Source organism: Maylandia zebra, linkage group LG14 (genome assembly GCF_041146795.1).
Source record: "Maylandia zebra isolate NMK-2024a linkage group LG14, Mzebra_GT3a, whole genome shotgun sequence".
Taxonomy (NCBI): Eukaryota; Metazoa; Chordata; class Actinopteri; order Cichliformes; family Cichlidae; genus Maylandia; species Maylandia zebra.
The window spans coordinates 37,343,238-37,365,675 of NC_135180.1; the positions used below are offsets into that span (position 1 = coordinate 37,343,238).

At 41.6% G+C, this 22,438-nt stretch overlaps 1 protein-coding gene across 4 annotated transcripts in view; it reads right to left on the minus strand.

Annotated features, from left to right (window-relative positions):
* The window catches only part of si:cabz01090165.1 (leucine-rich repeat and fibronectin type III domain-containing protein 1-like protein), a 413,549-nt gene that overhangs the window by 110,652 nt on the left and 280,459 nt on the right, over nucleotides 1–22,438 (minus strand). For all 4 annotated transcript variants that reach the window (XM_014408969.3, XM_023152987.3, XM_014408967.3 and 1 more), the window contains one exon: nucleotides 17,385–17,473. The gene's annotated coding sequence lies outside the window, so the exon portion shown is untranslated. The remainder of the gene's footprint in view (nucleotides 1–17,384; nucleotides 17,474–22,438) is intronic.

Consider the following 22,438-nt stretch of genomic DNA (forward strand, 5'->3'; position numbering starts at 1 on the left):
GAATCAGTCCATTTACCATTTACCGGTTAATGATTACATGGAGTTATTTCAGTATCTAATAAACCTTTACACATTTTTTATGTACATACCACAGTACAAATAATAAACATCACACCTCCTCTATAAATAGCAGTCTTGAGGTGGGAAGTAGTATTGGTGCCTTGCTTCCCGCTTCAGTATGTCTCACTGAGAATCTCCATTCAACCAAACCATCACATCAAGCTATGAAGATCAGAGGGTGGAAAAAGAGAAACCAACGCCATCGGTGACGGTTTATTAAACTCTTACGGTCCAACTGACACGTCAGTTTGCTGACATGAGGAGAGTGGGGCTCAGCACTGGAGCCCCCCAGGGGTGTGTTCTGAGCCCCCTGCTGTACTCTTTGTACACATATGACTGTGTGGCCACTACCAGCTCCACCACCATCATCAAGTTTGCTGACGACACCGTCGTGGTGGGCCTGATCTCTGATAACAACGAGACGGCCTACCTGAAGGAGATTAGGAATCTGGAGAACTGGTGCCAGAGGAACAACCTCCTTCTAAACGTCAGTAAGACAAAGGAGCTGATAGTGGACTTCAGCACTAAGCAGGAGAGGAACTACCAGACCCCCGTCATCAACGAGTGCCCAGTGGAGAGAGTGGACAGCTTCAAATACCTCGGAGTTCACATCACGCAGGACCTGTCATGGTCCTGTCACATCAACACCGTGGTGAAAAAGGCCCGACAGCGTCTCTACCACCTCAGACGCTTGAGAGACTTCCAACTGCCCTCCAAGGTGCTCAGGAACTTTTACTCGTGCACCATAGAGAGCATCCTGGCGGGAAACATCTTAACCTGGTTCGGGAACAGCACCATGCAGGACAGACGAGCTCTACAGAGGGTTGTGCGGTCAGCTGAGCGCACCATCCGCTCCGAGCTCCCTGACCTGCACTCAATCTACAGCAGGCGGTGCTGGACCAAGGCCAGGAAGATCGTGAAGGACCTCAGCCATCCCAACAACAGACTGTTCTCTCTGCTGAGGTCAGGAAAGCGATTCCGCTCCCTGAAGACCAACACAGAGAGACTGAGGAGGAGCTTCTTCCCGCAGGCGATACGGTCTCTCAATCACACCACCACACAGTACTGACCCACACATATGGTTCTTACACACACACTGGACTTTCTGGACTTTGGTTTTGCACAACACTGGTCACTATATTCTTCATTTCCGGTTAATACTTGTACAGCTGCTGTTATTGTGTATATATTTATTTATATTTAGATTTCTTCATACATTCTTATATAGTTCTATATTGTGTATTTTGTTGTACAGTTATTTTATTTTCAACTTTAATTTATATATTTTATCTTATTCTTCCCAGTTAAATTTACCCTTCATTCTAATTTGTGTTGTACAGTTATTTCATTTTTAACCTTAATTTATATTTTATTCCTTCCTAGTTAAATTTACCCTTTTTAATTTTTCATATTTATTTCCTATCTTATTCATAGCCTTTTCCTTTTTTGTTTTCTTTAGGTCACGAGCAGTTGTCCAAGCATTTCACTACATATCGTACTGTGTATGACTGTGTACGTGACAAATAAAATTTGAATTTGAATTTGAGAGTCAAATAAACCAGAAAACACAGTCAAACCTGTAAACCAGTAACGCTTAAAGATGTTATTTATAGACATAAACCCAAAGATTTTAGTGCTTTAGGTTCAATGACTAAATTCAGTCTATCCATAGGAATTCTTTTCCTTCTAACATCAAATATGTTTTCATATTTATGTGCAAGGGCTGACTGGCTGTTTATGCCAGTTTAATATTTTCCATAGCAATTAAGAGCTTAAGCAGCCCACCTTAATCTTTAATGACTCCTTAATCAAGTCCATTGTGTCCAAATCAAATCCATTCAATCGGGAAACAAAAAAGATGAAAAAAGAAAGTAATAAATAAAACTGACATACACAGAAACACACTGACCACGGTGAACCAAAGCATTAAGAATGCAGTTTGATTTTATCTGTTTTTCTAATTTTATTTTATTTTATTAACAAAACCTGCAAAGAAAATGACAGTGCTGCTGAACCTGTTCAACATAAGACAATGGACTATCTGATTGATCTGTAAATATGCACAGTACTGTGTGAACACCATCTAAACACCAAGGAGCGGCACAGAATCTCATATTTAATGCATACCCAGTCTGAAACCAGTGGGGAGATAATGAGTTGGTTGCCAGATATGGTCGATCGGGAGGAGTTAATGATGAAGTCGGTGCAGTGGATAAACTAAGCGGGGAAAAGGCACAGGAAGATATGTTTACATTTTTTTTGGACAGTTACAATAAATATACCACTATGGTTTTAAAACTTTTGGTCAGAATTAACATATTATGCTCAATTCCAATGCCACATTTTTTTTGACTCGAGTAGCTTTGCATGACTTTAGCTCCTCCCCTGTAAAGCCAACCTGAGATGAAAATTGTACCACAGCTGTAGAGCCAAGAGTAGAAGAAAATAGGGATGATGCATCAGATTAACCAGTCTATTGGCCAATGTCAGCCTCATTCACTGGTAACAACATATCAGCAATACAGGTAGCACTTGTTTCTATAAGTCACATTAGTTTGACACACGCTGAAGACTTAACAGTATAATCATGAGGTGAAAGAGTCATTTGTTTCCCAGACTCACAAGAAGATACAGAAGAAGCTACTTCAGGTACTCCTTTATTCACACAAAAAAACAACCTGAACTTTTAGAGCTAAGCTTTTGGTTCAGAGGGATTATTAGTACATACACCAGCGCTATTATCTGAAACTCATAATAAATGAATATGAAGATCTGTCTTTGGAAAATAATATATTTGATAGAAAAGAAGGAAACAGGAAAGCTGTTTTTCCAGCAGACCATCAGATTATGTATGAAGGAAACTGTCATGGAAATTTCCATTGTTTTCTTACATGCCTGCCCATCTGTCTACCTGTGTGTCTGTTTGTAGGTATGCAGGGTGCTGAGCATAGACTCGAGGAGCAGAACAAACAGAACACACACACACACACTCAACACAGCAGGACAGAATTACACACACACACACACACACACACACACACACACACACACACACACACACACACACACACACACACACACACACACACGCTGTTGTTGTTTTGGAAAGGTCAGTCTGACTGTGAGGTTGGACGGTGGATGGTAGCCGACAGGTGTCACACAGCACCAGGTAACACACTTGTTTTGTTTGCACTCTGTCACGTCTTGACAGAATCGCCTCACAGAAACGGCGATGGAGACGGACGCACATGTATAAAAACCACACACAAACGCAGAGAAGCTGACACACAGAGATACACAGAAATGTTTGGCTGCTCGTCTGCTGCTGTGTTTGCTTTAACTACAAAAGGCCATTAAAAATAAATCATTAAAAGGACTTCAAAAGGTCTGTCATCCACATCTAGGTTAATGAGAGCACAAAGATTTAGCATTTTGTTGTTGGGATCAGGGACTTTAATATTTAAATATAAACAACTCTGGATTATTCTAGCATTATGTCAAATATGTAAAAACCCTTAGCACTGAGTCAAAAGACGAAATATTCCTAAAAATTACATTAAACACTAACTTTAGCATGTTGTCAGCACCTCTTAATGTCAAAACATTTTTCAGAGCTTTAATATGTCAAAATGTGTTTCCTTCCTGCCCGGTTAAAACACTTTTCTCCATTTTTACCTCAACTACAAGTACAGCAATTAGTAAAACATCAAAACCTGCTTAATCTATTTTTTAAGCGTGCTGTCCTCTGCATTAAAATAAAATCTGTTTCCTTTGTACTGTCAGCACTGCACACGGCTGTAATGATTTATGAGATTTCACTGACTCTGATCAAAGGACAGATAGAGCGTATCAATAAGTTTCTTTTCCAAAACGTGTATAAGATCATGTGATGTGGCGCAACGGTAAATACAGCTTTTTACTGAGGCAATAAACTCATGCTGCATAAGGAGAGCAAACTTGACTCTATGTGGAATTATTTATCACAAAAGAGAGAAAATTGGAAAACTGTTTTTATCTGGATAAATAGATAAAGCCTATCTTCAGTGAATTTTGGATATCCTAAACCAGGGGTGTCCAACTCCAGGCCTCAAAGGCCGGTGTCCTGCAGGTTTTAGATGTGTCCTTGATCCATCACAGCTGATTTAAATGGCTAAACTACCTCCTCAACATGTCTTGACGTTCTCCAGAGGCCTGGTAATGAACTAATCATTTGATTCAGGTGTGTTGACCCAGAGTGATATCTAAAACCTGCAGGACACTGGCCCTCGAGGCCTGGAGTTCCCCACCCCTGTCCTAAACTAAAAAAACAAACCCAATGTTATGCTGCTTAAGCAAAGAAGAGAGGTGCAGTAGCTCAATAGATCCAGGAGGATGTGGCTGCTTCTTTTTGTTTGTGTTGCGTTATAGTCAAGCAGCAACGTCCAAGACTGACAACATGAAAGTGAGCTGTAGTTCCTTCAGCCAGTGGCTACAAAAGCAGGGCTTTCTCCATTGGCTGCCACATAAAAACGGCCACGTTTACAGTACAACTAAACATTCACAGCCTGGTAAAAAAAAAAAAAGAAGAAGAAAAAAGAAACCTCCTAAACCAACCCTCACAGCAAACTATTTTAAGTGTGATAAGTAGGAATCTACAGTAGTGGAATATTTATTAATTCTTTTTTTAGGCTGAAAATCTGTAAAGAGTGTGTTGTGTTGTTAGCCTCAGTCCCTCAGTGCCACAGAAGAAAAAACAGAAAACAAATAAATAAATGAACAACATATTGTTTCCTTTTAACTTAGACCAACTTTCACAACCAGAGATTCCAGCATGAATATTTCATGTTTCCCATCTTTTAAGCTAAGATCGCACAGCATGAATAGGGCTCAAAAAGGAAGAACAACTTGAATGCTGACTGAGAGAAGCAACTGCAGTCTGTTAAGAGATTGGAGCAAAGGCTAAATACATCAACATATGCATACATGAATGAATGAATAGCAACCTGACAAAGAAAATATGAAATGAAGGATGGCAGCAGAGAAGTCTGGGCTCGAAACTTGAGATTCTCATACTTAGAGACGGCACATTTTACATACTTCCCAGCAGCAGTGTTTTCTGTGAGAATTTATAATTATGTTGTAAATGTATTCATGGTATTTCCACAACGCTGTGCATGCTTCCCGTATCTGTTCCCTGGGCTCTCACTGCCTGCATATGTGAAGTGTATGTTCACATGCGTGTTTGATTAATGAGTGCCCTTGAATAAGAGGAAGGCCTTCAGGGATGTGTGGAGAATAATTAGAAACTTGAAAGATTACATTTACGCTGGCTAAATGAACACAGGGATGGATTTGTAATTCATAAATTAAGTATCTGGAACGGTCACAGTAAACACGACTCTATACGTGCCGTAAGACGACCTACGCTGCACAGAATCGGCATTTTGGAGTTTGATTTAAAGCCAACGCAGCACGCATATCAATCAATTTTCAGCCTGTTTCCTTCACCAGCGCCGAATGTCAATGTCAGCTTTGAACTCAACAGTGAGAAGAGTTTTCAAAAATGCTCCCTGCTCAAGACCGCACCATGTAACAGCAAAAAGAAAGACTTGGACACTAAGAGAGCAAGAAGAGGGAGAGGTGGAGAGGAACAAAGAGAAAAGAAGTGAATGGAAGAGACGACAGACAAGTAAAAGAAGAGGAAGAAGAGGAGATAAAAATAGTGGTCTGTGCAGTGAGCTGTCAGCTTTGGAAGTGTGGTGAATTCAGCTGGATGCTTCAGTCCAGGTGCTGTTTCTGGCCCTGAGCAAACAGCATGCACCTCCCTCTCTCTCCGCTTGTGTGTGTTTGTGCTGACTGAGAGGAAAAGTTCTCAGTTAAACAACAATGAGGAAACCCAGAGGGGAAGCCTTTCTGCTGATGGATTAACACAATAGACACACTCACATTATGCCAAACACACACTGGATGCAAGTGAACAGGTGCAGACAGCAACACGAAGCATGCACGCACACACAGACGCTCCTTGGATGGGACTGAGGTCAGGGATCTGTCAAGTTCCACCACAACAAAGTGGCGCTTTGTGCACAGGGACACTGGCACGCTGAAAACCTTGACACAAAAATAAAAGACCTGTCTAAGACATCACTGCACGGTGTCCTAAAAGGATCTAGTCCTAACCAGGAACCAGTGAAGTAAGTCAAAAGTACACTGAAGACAGTGTTGGGAAGGTTACTTTTAAAATGTATTCCACTACAGATTACAGATTACATGCCCTAAAATGTATTCTGTAACGTATTCCGTTACGTTACTCAATGAGAGTAACGTATTCTGAATACTTTGGATTACTTAATATGTTATCATGCTGTTTACAACTACGTGAATGTACTATTGCTGTGATTTATTACTGTTACTGAAGGTCCGCGGCTCCGAACTGCAGTAAAGGGACCTCTGGCTGATACGTCGGGTTCGTGTCGGCTCGTAGCCGAAAACTAGCTTTACTTTGTTGTCTGGGTCAACTTTGAGACAGAGAGAGGCGTCGAAAGGCTGCTCCAACGGAACTTATTGTTTCGGAGGAAAACACGAACACAGCGTACAGTCGAGTCTTAATAGCTTACTTACAGCTGGGCTCGTCAGGCACTCTTCTTGGCTGCAGTGGTTATTATTATATTTACATGCTTCCAGCTCCCGTTTTTGCTTGATGACAGCTCGTACTTTTCCTTTTTCTCCCTCCTCGCGCTCACAGACACATAACGGGTATGGCCGTTCATTCTCCCTGCAGCACGGACTACACTGCCCATGAGGCTACATTCTTTAGTGTTATGTCTGTAGCATTCTGCCTATTAGCTTAGCACAACAACAACATAAAGGCGCTCTCTCACCCAGGAAACACACAGTCGCAGAGACCATGGCAACCGTAACACTGCCACCTGGAACAACAGAACATGTCAAACAAAAGCCAAACAGTCCTGACCCGCCACAATATGAAACAGGAAAGTACCGCCGTGTAATCCATTTATTTCAACAAAGTAACTGTATTCTAAATACCACCTTTTAACTGTAACGGAATACAGTTACTCATATTTTGTATTTTAAATACGTAACGGCGGTACATGTATTCCAGAATATTAACAGCACTCAACAATCTTATCTGACAAGCACACTTGGCAGTATTTGCCCTGCTGTCAGGAACCAGCAGGATCATTACAGGGATTAATTAGCACTGATGTGATTTTTTTTTCAATCACCACTATAAAGTGCACGGTGAAAACACCCATTCACCAGCCTGTTAGCAGCTGTGTGTGTGTGTGTGGGGGGGGGGGCACTGCATCAAGAACAACAAAGATGATGAAGAGCAGAGACCTCTACTTCAAAGCTGCACCTTCACCGTGAGTGGGCTCTATATGCAGCAAGAAAAAAACCAGGTGAGGTGATAATCAAGTGCTGCTCGAGCCTGTCAGGTGATTTTCCACATGACAAAATATTATGTGCCAAAAAATTTGAAGAACAAGTCGAAATGGAGTCTGTGTTTGCTGCACATCGGCATTACATTAGACCTCTAATGATAACAGGCAACACGGTACAGACCGGCTCCACACAGAGCTGGATGTTTAATTTGACGCCAGTCTGCTGCAGGGCTAACACATAGGCTGTATCCCAATTCAGGCTCTGCAGCCTTAATAAAGGCCGCTTTTTAAGGCCAATTACGTCACAGCGACGCGACGAAGGCTGTCCCAATTCAAAGGCTGCTCGAAATGCGGCCCTCAAATGTGTCCTTCATTTCACTGAATTTTAAGGATGTGGCGGTGTAGACTTCGTGGCCCAACATATCCCAGAATGCATAGCGCGGCGGTGAGTGTGGATAATTTTGCCGGAAAAAAAAACAGCGGAAGAGGGGCGGCCGAAGAGTAAAGTTTTAAAAGTAAGTACTGAATATTACTTATTTATGTGTGAATGTTTAATAACGAAGAACAAACATTCCTGTTGGCCACATGTCGGCAAAGTTATGTGACATTAGTGATGTTTGTACTAACTTGGTTTTAAAGCCTTTACTTCAAAATATACGATAAATATATAAATACAATACATACATACAATACAAAATATACCAGTTCAATCGTTGACTTTAATCTATAAGAGAATGTGATGATTTCATGGATATTTAAAGTAAGCATTGAGACAAATGTAGTAATGCCAACATATTAAAAGAACAATATTTGTCTCTCATATATATAACACAGTTATATATACAGTGTCAAAGAAACCTGTCTTTGAGTGAAGATTTAAGGTGACAGGAAATATAAATAAATGCAACTTGAATCTTTACTGAAGCTCAGTGTTTGAAACAGAGTCATTCACTGCTGTTATAACTAATAATGATTGAAATGATAACTTTAATATTGGCCATGCTATATTTACATTAGCAAAGTGAGATGACTTTAGTCTCATGAACAACATTGGCTATTTGTTATTTACTAGCTAATCTTAAATGACTGTTCAGTACAGAAGTGAAGCCCAATAATCATGATTTCACAGTCCTGTGGTCTCAGCCTCAGATACTTATTAAATCAAAGCTCATGTAGAAACAAACAACCAAATGAACAAAAGATTTCTCCTTCATTTCTGTCAAACAAAGCTGTATGAAACGTTTCCAGCTGTTAGTGTCACGGTTGCTAGGCAACCTGGGCAGCGCAATGGAGGCTAGACCGTCCCATTTCACAAGCCTCTCACTTCCGGCCTCAGCGGTCTTTGAGTACGCCGCCCTTGTGGACCGTTAAGGCTGCGTACTTTAAGGCTGCAGACCCTGAATTGGGATACAGCCATAGAGACAGTGTTAGGCCTGTCTCACAACTATGGGCAATTTAGAGTTACCAATTCACCCATCCCCACTAACGTCACGCCTTTGGACTGTGGGAGGAAGCCGGAGTACCCGACGAGAACCCACTCAGAGAGAGCAACAGTGCCACCATGCTGCCCCTACATTCTCCCTCTCAGAAAGTGGACTTTCCTCAGTCTTGCAGGCTTTGATGCTTTCTGGCCTCTCTGGGCTTGTGTGGTGGCAGGATCTTCAGAGCTGTTGGCTTGTCGCCTCAAACCTCAGTGGCATACACTTTGATGATTCTGACGCTGGAGAATTTTCCTGTCGATGTCTAACGCCTTCTCCTGTCTCAGACTGGGGCAGGTTGCAGGCAAGTTTTTAACTCTTGACAAGCTCTGGCTTTTCTTTTTCTCCCAAATCATTACTGCGTGCGCCGTGCCGGGAACTCCGACTCTTACAATGACATGAAAATAATTTATGCAAAAAAGGAAGCGATCATGTGTCAGCCTCAACAGACTTCTTAGATAAAGAGGTGTCCATTCATAAAAGATGCAGCGTCGCAATGTGCAGCTACACCCGAAGCTAAGAGAGGGAGAGCAGAGATGTTTCTCTCCAGAGAGACAAGCGACTTTGTCACTGCTCACTTATGTAACATAAACAAGGTTTGCAGGAAATGAATGAGCAGGAAATGCTATAAAAACAAGAAAAAAAAGAAAAGAAGACAGATGGAGCTGAAAAAAGGAGAGAAGAAAAAAAACTATGAGCAAACTCCATTGTGTGTCTACAGGGTTGTTGTGACGTTCTTATTGTGCCACTTTGGGCAGGAGGACGAGCCATTCAGCCAGAAGAACTGAAATCTCAGTGACAAACACAGCTGCTCTGCTGAAGTGTCCTTCAGCAAGACACAGCATAACTCAGGGCTCAGTTGTTACAGGTAGGGCCTCCTTTCAGAGAGAATTTGCAGCTTATACCCAAGAACACACAGCAAATGAGGTGCAAACAAGCTTAGCAAAGATCTTCTACCAACACCGCCATCCAGAATCCCCTAAGTCTTAAATGGATTCCTCTCTGAGGCTGTGGGACTGAAAAAATCTTATTGGCTTCATGAATTTGGTGAAGACAAACAGTCTACAACACACACTCGTTTTAAACAATCAGCTAACAAGCTCTTCTACCGATGGTGTGAGAACATTGATGCGTTATTGCGCTCTTTACACACCAACAAATCTGCAGGAAAAACAGGAACATGCAATCTATCAAAGCCTACTTTTTACATGCCAAATTGGATTTCTGTCTTGTGGGAGTCAGATGATAACTTGAACAGGTGAAGGAGCTTTGAGAGCATCTAAACTTTTTGTTCTTTCAACATCACTGTCTGGCAGCTTTCCCTCAATCCTCGCACTTATTCCAAAGCACGCCTCTCTGATTTATTTGTTCTGGGGGCATAGGGAGTGCTCTTTCCTCTGCACACCTTTGCTGAATTGAGGGATGAATCCCCACAGGCTGTAGCCTTTATGTTCAGCAGCTTAACTCTGACCGAGCTGTGGGAAAGAAGAGATAACACTGAATTTCTCTACAGGGAGTAATGCAGGATCAGAGAAGACCAAAAACAAGAATCCCTCTTGAAAAATCACAAGAAACAAATTGAAATTTTGGCAGATTAAGAGGAGTTTTAAACAGCTTGTTGGCAAAATGTGTGAATGAATATCAGGAGGATTTCATTTTGCCTCCATCTGAAGAGAAAATGCAGCTCGTGTCCTTTAAAGACAAACTAACAGTAAAAATATGTTCTGGTGTCGTGACAAAAACTGAAGAGCATAAATACGCTTCTTTATAAAAGGTTTACCAGCGTCAGACACGGACAGCATTAACTATTACTAACAATAAGCAATACTGACAAGGATAAAGTATCCATATGACTAACTGGATATGAACTGAGACCTTCTCCTGTTGGCTTCAAAGAAAAAAAATTATATGTATATATATATATATATATATATATATATATATATATATATATATATATATATATATATATGTATACATATTAGTGCTGTCAGTGTTAAAATGACGTTAACGCCACAACCGCATTAACACGGCAAATCTCCATGAGCGAGTTATCGCGGATCGCCCCGTGTGGGGCTGCACGGCGTCAACGTGTTAGTTCGTTAATTAATACGCTGACAGCACTAGCACACACACACACATATATATATATGTATATATATATACATATATATATATATATACAGTATATACAGTCTATATATAGTCAGATGTACTTTGCTGTAAGATATTCAGCACCACAACTGTGTTAAGAATGTGTTTGGTAATGTAGGGCGACAATAATCACTGCTGCTCCATATCTTCATTTACATCTCTGCAGACGACCGTTTTTAACAGATGAATGTGCTGTGGAGGCAGAGACGACTGTGAGCAACGCAGGAAACACATCTTGATAATAAAAAGCTTGATTGTTCTATTGTTCAACCAAGAGTTGTGAAATCCAAACCTAGAGAATACAATACGAGCTCTAATAACAGTCTTCACAAATTTATCGCCTCCATTTCGTTTATTAAATCCTCCTTTATTTTCCTACCGCTTCTCTCCTGCTCGCTCCTCAATTCATTCATTTATTCCTCCCCTGTGGTTTCTGTTCTAAGCCAGTGGAGATGATGGTTTTAAGTCTCCGAGTGCTGGTCCCCATTAGCAGCAAACTAAAATCTGCCTCTCTGACTGAGATGCTTTTGTTCAGCATGCCTGCTCATCACTATTGTTCGACGCCGGGGCTCCTATTTGCAACCAAAAACCTCTAATGTTTAATAGCAAAGAGGCATCTTTAATGTGGCTACATGATATGGGAAAGAAAAGATCTGAATGGATTCCAAACGATGAGAAGCGAGCACAAAGTACAAATGAATACAAAGCGTACAAATGACACACAGAGAGACGAGACAGTGGGATTCACAGTTTCCTGGAGAAAACCTGTTATTGCTCCAAATCTCTGCAAATGAAAAGACAAAATGTGAAAATCAGCTCCAATCAAAATGGTTTCGAAGAAAAGATACTGAAACTTTTACAAGCGAATGTTCAAAAATGTGTTGTTTAAGATATATCAGTCTTTACTGTTTATGTATAATATTGGCATTAAAAGCTACATACAGTCAAAGTCATCGCTCTGTTCTGTATCTCACCGCAGCTACAGCTGCCCACCGTGTGGAGAGAATCCCAATTTGCAGTTTTAAAATTAGATCCTGCTTTAACGCTGCTCACGCCAGCTGATGAATGATCTTCATCTTCATTAGTCTTCATTCTAATAAGCTCTACTTCCTAGACACACCAAGCTACTATTAGCCAAACTGTAAACACTTGCCGTGTGATTAACTCAAACTAGCACGCAAAAGTTTGCATGTCCACAAAAGCAAAGTCAAGTTTAACACAACAATGGTGGAAAAAGTGGTCTTTGAATTGTTGAAGCCTGCAGGAAATTTAAATGATGTCTAAGCCGTTGTGAAAGATCTTTGTCACAAAGGGAAGCTGCTCTGGGATGCAGCTGAAAAACCCATTCAGTCAGCAATGAAGGGTTGGTTTTGTGCTTTGAATTGAGCAATTGGCAGTCAAATTGTCATTTGTGGATATTGACTGAATGCGTCGCTCCTCTCTGGGGAAAGAGACTCACTCATTTTGCATCTAAATTTGTTTACCAACTAAAAAGCAATCACATCATTAAAAAATGAATCCTGTGATACATTATATATGATGAAAGGCGGTGAAACACAATCCTTCCTAGAAGCTGAGGATTGTTTCCCTCAGCACTTACAAGCAAAAACACGAACAGGTGACAAATTAATGGAAATGAAAACACAAGCTATGTCGGTGCTTGGTGGTTTGACAGACGCTCGAAATCTCCCAGGTATTCAGATATCCGATGACGTTGCGTGATAATCTTCACCGTCATCAGAGCATTCAGTGGGGCCTCATGTCCTATCATCCCGGGAGAAACCATTCCACTCAGGACAGAATAATTGGTGTATATAATAATTTGACTTGCAATGACCGTTCTGTCTCAGCGGCCAAGAGAACCCAAACCATGGCAGCAAAATGCTCTCACTGAATAACACAACCATCAGATCCCCTCACTGTTGGTGTCAAGGGTTCAATCTTTCACCCACGTGGACTAGAGACGTTCCTTTTTCACAGGGTCCAATATTGTCCACAGTCGCGTTGCTCAGTAACTAAACCAGACTTTAAATACAACAGCAATGATTGGCTCTTTGTGCTGTGCACATACAAAGTCAGGTTAGTCCTCCCTTGCAGGTTTGCATTCACTCACGCCTGCATTGCCTGTTTACAACGTTCTGTTACAAATACAGACGAGAACATTGCTGCAACAGAGACAATATTTCAAAGAGGAGAAAACCTGAACGAAGGTCTAGTGAAGGCCTGTAAGAGTCTACTTGTCACACACATGCCTAGTCTATATTTTGGCATTTGATGACTCTGATAGCATAAAAGGGATTATTTCCAAGTTTCAAAGTTTGTACTAGCTAATAATAATCCAACAACCTATGAAGCGAGAAGCCTTTACACTCCCTTCCCTTCTCAAACTCTAAATCCCATAAGTGCTATTAGCTTCTGGTAGACTCATCTAAACACCATTAGCAGCCATCCACTATAAGTTTTCATTGCCTATAAAACCATTGTTACTGCTGAGAAGCTGCAGTGCTGGTCTGCTCTGCTTTATAGCTGCTGCTGCAGATGCTTACACTGCCCTTACCTCTGCTTTAAGAGGCAGCACACGTCCTTGAAACGCTTGTTTTGTGCTGGCAAACAGATGTGTCCTTGGTCAGCATGAGCCTAATATACAATATAAGGGTACACAACACAGGACACAGACAGGATACCTTCACACTGATATTCATGGTGCTATTATACCTAACCTTGTACAATGTAAGATGCTCCACAAAGAACTCCAGTAAAACAGACACCACATTGTAGTTAGTCCTCAGTTTTGGTGTTATAATTTACCCACACGTCTTGAGTTTCATGCAGTCTCTCTTCTTTCTTTCTCTGCTTTCTGCTGTTTCTTGCAATCAGCAGTAGCGCTGAGTTTATTATTAAAGGGGTTAAAGGCAGGATAGAGCATGCAGGACAGAGAACAGCCAGCCACTGCAAGCAATTAACTGAGCTATTCTCACAGGCACACAATCTGATATTACATGAACTTCATGCTCAGTAGCTGGCAGGTTAAAAACAATTTGATGTCCAATTGTGCTGAAACGTGCACTCTCAAATGATGCTCAGTGAGGTCATTTATGTGAAAGATCAGGCTGCTGCACAGGTGTGAAAATGCTGCACATTATTATTATGTGGTGCCTACTCGAACTGAACCGGAACAGAGCACTGTGCTAATGCTCTGTTTATATCACAGGCAAAATGTGAAATGCAAGGTTTGCAGATCTAGAGATGAATACAAACTCATGGCTTTAATGCTGTCATTTTACTTTCCACTCAAAAGACCACTCACCCCAAATCCAAAGCACAAATGTCGCACACAGTTTACACTCTGAGTGCAACAGCAGGGCGCAGTCTGTACTCAGGGAGTGTAAACTGTAGTTGGGCTGAAGTTGGTTTGATTGGTTTGACACCAGATTCTTACTGGCCCAAAAGATTTTTCCATTCATGGCATAAAATCCTTTTTTTTCTCTCTTTTTTTTGTTTGCAGACTTTAAATCATTCAGTTCATGATTTAAAGTCTGCAATGTTTATGGGGAACTTCATTTGTAACCTTAGGGTGTGCTTTAAGGTGTGCCTGCCTCATTATGAGGATGTAGGGTTTCCCTCGGGTCTCACTTATGTCCGAACCTCACTCATTGGTGAAAACACCAAGACTGCACCATCGAAGTAGCTCAACATGAGGCACCACGATGGAACTAAAGTAAAGGTTGGTATCGTCATAGTGGCTTTTATCTGCTTACAGGTAAAAAGCTCAATCAGCACTTCCCGTGCTAACAAACCCAACAACCTGTCTGTAACCGCTAACACGTTGTACCTGTTGTATGACCAGTTTCATGTTTTATACAACTTCAAACACTCATCGTGTCACTTTATATGTCTCAGTTTCTATCAATATACAAAACTCTCCCCTAACCCCCCCCCCCCCTCTTTGACATGCTTTCCCTAGCTACTTACCCTAACCATTAGCTAAACCTAACCATAACCCAACTGTAACACTGACAATGAAAACACATTTTGAGAAAAATGCCATCAAACTTGTGGGGGCGGCTGTTTTGTCCCCATAAGCGACCCCACAAGTATAGTGGCATGCCAATTTTCTGTCCACACAAAGATATCTAAACATGTACACGCACACACGCGTACAAAAAACAGCATCATGCTCATCACACATTCTTCGCGTGCTCTGTCAATATACAGTGGGGCAAAAAAGTATTTAGTCAGCCACCGATTGTGCAAGTTCCCCCACCTAAAATGATGACAGAGGTCAGTAATTTGCACCAGAGGTACACTTCAACTGTGAGAGACAGAATGTGAAAAAAAAATCCATGAATCCACATGGTAGGATTTGTAAAGAATTTATTCGTAAATCAGGGTGGAAAATAAGTATTTGGTCAATAACAAAAATACAACTCAATACTTTGTAACATAACCTTTGTTGGCAATAACAGAGGTCAAACGTTTACTATAGGTCTTTACCAGGTTTGCACACACAGTAGCTGGTATTTTGGCCCATTCCTCCATGCAGATCTTCTCGAGAGCAGTGATGTTTTGGGGCTGTCGCCGAGCAACACGGACTTTCAACTCCCGCCACAGATTTTCTATGGGGTTGAGGTCTGGAGACTGGCTAGGCCACTCCAGGACTTTCAAATGCTTCTTACGGAGCCACTCCTTTCTTGCCCGGGCGGTGTGTTTTGGATCATTGTCATGTTGGAAGACCCAGCCTCGTTTCATCTTCAAAGTTCTCACTGATGGAAGGAGGTTTTGGCTCAAAATCTCACGATACATGGCCCCATTCATTCTGTCCTTAACACGGATCAGTCGTCCTGTCCCCTTGGCAGAAAAACAGCCCCATAGCATGATGTTTCCACCCCCATGCTTCACAGTAGGTATGGTGTTCTTGGGATGCAACTCAGTATTCTTCTTCCTCCAAACACGACGAGTTGAGTTTATACCAAAAAGTTCTACTTTGGTTTCATCTGACCACATGACATTCTCCCAATCCTCTGCTGTATCATCCATGTGCTCTCTGGCAAACTTCAGACGGGCCTGGACATGCACTGGCTTCAGCAGCGGAACACGTCTGGCACTGCGGGATTTGATTCCCTGCCGTTGTAGTGTGTTACTGATGGTGACCTTTGTTACTTTGGTCCCAGCTCTCTGCAGGTCATTCACCAGGTCCCCCCGTGTGGTTCTGGGATCTTTGCTCATCGTTCTCATGATCATTTTGACCCCACGGGATGAGATCTTGCGTGGAGCCCCAGACCGAGGGAGATTATCAGTGGTCTTGTATGTCTTCCATTTTCTGATGATTGCTCCCACAGTTGATTTTCCCAGTCTGGTGCAGGTCTACAATACTTTTCCTGGTGTCCTTCGAAAGCTCTTTGGTCTTGGCCATGGCGGAGTTTGGAGTCTGACTGTTTGAGGCTGTGGACAGGTGTCTTTTATACAGATGATGAGTTCAAACAGGTGCCATTCATACAGGTAACGAGTGGGGGACAGAAAAGCTTCTTACAGAAGACGTTACAGGTCTGTGAGAGCCAGAGATTTTCCTTGTTTGAGGTGACCAAATACTTATTTTCCACCCTAATTTACGAATAAATTCTTTACAAATCCTACCATGTGGATTCATGGATTTTTTTTTCACATTCTGTCTCTCACAGTTGAAGTGTACCTCTGGTGCAAATTACTGACCTCTGTCATCATTTTAGGTGGGGGAACTTGCACAATCGGTGGCTGACTAAATACTTTTTTGCCCCACTGTAACGGCAAACACAAACACACAGACATTAGCAACACGCATGTAGCTATCACTTCTGTGTGTGTGTGTGTGTGTGTGTGTGTGTGTGTGTGTGTGTGTGTGTGTGTGTGTGTGTGTCAGACAGCAACAAAACTGACAGATGTGCAACAAAGTACAGCAGTAACCTTCTAACCTGTGCTGGCTTCAGAATGACAGAGGCATTATGAGTGTGCGGGTGGTGTGTGTGCTGTATTTGTCCGTGTGTTAGCCTTGTTAAAGATCCATTTCAATTCTGGAAGATTCAATATTTATCAAATAGAGACGCAGGTGTCTGCCTGCGGGATCTGAAATTACCACAGAGGATGAACGAGAAATGGAAAGAGAGGTAGGAAGAGAGAGAGGGGAGCTTCTGTAGCTTCTCCCCAGACCTCTGATCATTCCTATGCTTAAGTGGGTTTCAAGTGGTGCATTTAGAAAAAACTCAGTAAGAACAGTCATACTCTGGACCCCCGGTGGAAGAAACCATAAGTTACTCTGCAAAAGCGATCCTACCTGCTTCAGAGGGTTTCAGTATCTCTTCAACAATGTCAGCCTCTCACGACGAAGTACGGTAGCGATGTGATGACTCGATCAGGAACAGCCTGAAAAAAAAGAAGATTTTCATTGATTAAAAATCTTTTTTTGGTTAATTAAAATGAGAATTCAATGTCATGTAAAACCTTATCTGCCAAGTCTCAATGCAGGCTCAATCATCCAGGCAAGGAAGTCCCAAAAAGTTGATTCTGTTCACCTGGATATAGATATTTCGCGCATCCAGGTAATAATAATAATACTAATACTAATACTAATACTACTACTACTAATAATAATAATAAACAGTACAGTGTGGTGAAAGTGGTGAAAATGCTACGTCCAGATGAACAGAATCAACTTTTCAGGACTTATCTGCCAAGTTTTCAGGTTCTTGGCATCGATACACAAAAACCAACTGCAGTTACAAACAAGCTGCTTTTAAGCAAACACCTTTTGAGAAGCTGGGAAAAAATAACTTTTTCACAATAATATAGTTTCAGAAGATCTTTGACAAATATACTGAGGCTGGACATTTTATACCTCAAGAATAAACTCACTTATTAAAAGTAGCTACTACCTGTCTGCTCGGCCTCACCTCCATTAATCTGTGTCACTAATTATCATCATTATCAATTATCACTAAAGTCATAATTTAGCACTCACATCTTACACAAATATATTCCATTCTGGATCCAGTAAAATCGAAACAAAAAAACTGAAAAAGAGAATGAAACAACAGCACAAAAGATTAGGTAGAGTTGAAAAACAATGTATGATAATAATAATAATCTATTCATTCTCTTCCGCTTATCCTTTGTCAGGGATGCAAGGGGCTGGAGCCAATCCCAGCTGTCTTAGAGAGGCAGGGTACACCCTGGACAGGTCGCCAGTCTGTAGCAGGGCTAACACATAGACACAGACAATCATTCACACTCACATTCACACCTATGGGCAACTAACCTATCCCCACTAACTGCATGTCTTTGGACTATGGGAGGAAGCCACAGTACCCAGAGAGAGCATGCAAACTCAAAGATCCTGGAACGGTGGAATTGAACTTAGGACCTTCTTGCTGTGAGGCAACAGTGCTAACCACCATGCCCAATAATAACAACATTAATAATAATAATAACTTTATTTATATAGCACTTTTCAAAACACAGAGCTACAAAGTGCTTCACAGTTCAAATAACACTAACCTATAAAATCGAGTTTTCAGCATTCATAAAACAAACAACGTGAGCCGACCTGACTGTCTGAGGAAGGCTGTTCCACAAAAGCCTCAAAAGCACGATCACTCCTGGTCTTAAAATCAGAGCATCAAAGCAAAATGATGTCACAGTAGCTATAAAGTTAACATGGAGGTGATTTTAGAGCCCTTCATGGCTGTTGCCATAGTGGCCACACCATGTTACTACAATTTGATTCCATGACCCAAAAATAACTTTTCTCTTAATTTGGTTGATCGTGGCTCAAGAGTTGGCAGTTCATCTTGTAACCGGAAGGTTGCTGGTTCTAGTCCCGGCTCGGACAGTCTCGGTCGTTGTGTCCTTGGGCAAGACACTTCACCTGCCGCCTACTGCTGATGGCCAGAGGGGCCGATGGCGCGATATGGCAGCCTCGCTTCTGTCAGTCTGCCCCAGGGCAGCTGTGGCTGCAACTGTAGCTGCCTCCACCAGTGTGTGAATGTGAGAGTGAATGAATAGTGGTATTGTAAAGCGCTTTGAGGGGCCGCTATATAAATGCAATCCATTATTATTATTATTACTAATGTGAAAAAGGACTCTGTTTATCACTCGAGTATATTCCATCTGGTCTGCTGACATTTGGAAAGTATAGATGAGCTGTATGATTTTGCAGAGAGCCAGCAGGAAGTCAGCTAGCTTGGCGGGAAGAAATCTGATCTGAGCATGTTCTCTATGGGCTTCACTTAGAAAAAGCAACACTGTAGAAGCCCGTGTTACGTCATGGTACCAAATGGAGGAAGACTGGAAAGTTTTTTTTGGCGTCTGCATCATTGAGCAGCTGTCATTTGAATGCATGAGGCTTTTGGCTGTTTGTGAAGATAAAAAACAAACTCCGCAGCGCAGTATGGTGCTTCTGCATATTCTACCTTTTACAAGTTGAAAATTCACGTCGACTTGTTCCCTGCTCGCAATAAAGTGCAAACATTCAATAAAGATTGTGAATCGGGATTATGAGGTCACACATCAAACATATAGCTTTGTGTGATGTGACTGGATTAACAAGACAGAAGAAGATCTAAATGATCATGAGAGATTGAGGTCTATTCAGCAGTTAGAGATGATCCCCTTCACTTAATCTCGCTAACATCAGAATCAAACGCCACCCCTTGTCTTCAACACCCGGCAGCTGCGCGTGAATAAAAGCAAAGCGTCCTCCCTCTCGCTCTCTCCCAGAGTGCTGATATCGATGATGGCACAGCGAGGATGTCAGCGTTTCACTTTTAAATGAGCAAGTCAGGATGCTAGAGTGTCAGCTCCAAAGGAAGCCCTTTGTACTGCAGAGGCCAATATGCCTGGTTAATGAGACTGTGGCTCAGACCCGGACAGTGAGGCCTTGTGGGAAGAATGCTGCCGCTCCTCTGGTCTTATTAAGATGAGAGGAGAGATAAGTAGATGGGAGAGAGTAAGTCTGTCCAGCCCTCCACTGTATATAATCTGTCTGCTGACATTGTGCTACATTCAACCGTAATTACGCTTTGGGAGGAGTCGTCATCCACAGTGGGAGACGTGATACTGAGGATAATCATGCTCATAATGATAACCAGAACTTTACAAGATCTGATCTAAAGGCGGCTACAGAGATTTTCAGCAACTGTTTTGAATGCCACACTGTGCAACATCGATTTAAAGACTCGGGTTTGATATATAAAGTGTGGATTGGCATTTTGAGCAAACTCACCACTGAGTATTTGCTCTCCATGATTGTTGGTATATACTGTAGAGTATGGACTGGACCTTCTGGCTGAGAAACTGTGGGAAATTACACATGCATGTGTCTGTGAAGGTTCTCAGTCATCCAGGTCATCGTAGTCAAAGGAGCTTGCAAAGAAAAGCGTCTGGACTTCTTTAAGTTGCTTGAAGACCAGAAAAGAAGACCAGACACCAGCGAGGGAGGATAAGAAGGACAGACGCAACAACATTGTCATCCCCTATGTAGCCGGTGTATCAGAAAAACTCAGGAGAGTTTTCTCCAAGCATGACATCCCGGTGCATTTCAGACCCAGCAATCCCACTCACATCCTGGGCCATCTGACCTCAGGAATTCGCATGATAAGGTGGGGCCAGGTTTCACAATGAACTCACCCGAAACTCTGGCTGATTGGGACCCACACCCAGTTTCACACCTTGGCTCAGGCGATTAGAGGATCATCAGGGGGTCCTTTTGTCCCTCTGTGGGGGGAAACTCCCACTAGGTTTATATCTGGGACTCTCCACCATTTGACCTTAGAACTGAAGAAGCTTCTCGGATGAGAGGTGAAACGTCTTCAAGCAACTCAAAGAAGTCCAGACGCTTTTCTTTGCAAGCTCCTTTGAACACATGCATGTGGCAGGGTAAGCCCACCATAAAGCATACCTGCTTAATTTTTTCCTTTTAACTAATAATAACCATAATTTATGAAATGAATGCCATGCTGCATTTAGTAAGACTAGAAAATAGCAACTGAGACCAGAAGAAAACATGTCAGAAATTACAGTTTTTTTCCATGGACTTCTGGAGTTGCCCCCTAGTCTTTACTTTGTCTTTACTTCTTAGATTTGGAAACTACATCCAGCTTTATTCATGCAGTCTGTGGTAAAAAGAAAGAAAACGCACAAATAGTTGCATAAACAATTTGATTTTTTGCATCCATCATTTAATGACTATTCACTTATTCAAACATCATGACCTTCTGTACGATTTAAAATGTAGATCTGCATGGTGATTCTCTAATATCTGCTGTTTCACAGCCTATGATGAGTGTGCACTTCCTTGTTTCCTCCGATGCTGCGTCCTACTTAACTTTCACGATAACACCTGGAGGACACATGCAAACAAACAATGTGCCAAAACTATTATTTGTTCTTCTTTGTTGAAAGAAGTCTTTCACTTTGCATTTTTTGCCTCCATTTATTCTATTCTGATTTTTTAAAGTATTTCACCGTTGCACCAGTGTCACATTAATTAGTCCCACTGTGAGATCATTATTCTAACTTTTGCCCTTGATCAGAACAGGAGGGACTATAACAATGGCCAACTTCTCTCATAGTGCAGCTGGAGTGGTGACCAATGATACCACCACAGTTCTGTCACACTGGTCATCTTTCATCATGAACAATGAAAAATGGCACAGTTTACTTTCAGCTTTATACATCTTTAATACATCAGATAAAGAGAATGTTATTATTTTTTCTTCAAAAGCACTGGCTTTTGTTCAAAGTCTATAATTTATCCATAATTCACTGATTACAACAAGTCCTTTGAAATTAAACATGACACTGGCAGCTTGCTCTCACCAAATAAAAATGATCTGTAGGAGTCCAGAATTAGTGGACCAGCCAGCAGCAGCATTTTTGCTCACCTAGCTTGGTGTGGGTTTGTCCTCAACATTACATTAACAGAAATAAAGTTAAAGCCACTGAACTGCTTTGGTAAAGGAATAAAAAACAATTTAGCAGAAATTCCACTGTTTACCTGATCAGTTCATTCATGTAAAGCTCCTCCTATATGGACTTTGTGGCTGTAAAATCTTATAACCGCAAGTCTTTTGTCTTTCTCCGATCATAATGACTATGGCCACTAGTTAAACAGAAACAATGGGTCACAATAAACTGCTCAAATAACCTAAAGAGTTGGAGAGAAACTTGCTGTGATGTGAGTCAATCACTCTGTCCAATTCAGTTCCAAATAGTCATGTTTGCAAGTGAATTGGCTACACGGACTGACTCCATTGCATGAACTTATAATTTGGCGTCTCTATTCATTCATTCATCTAACCAGTTTCTTCTGCGTATTCAGTTCAGCCTCAC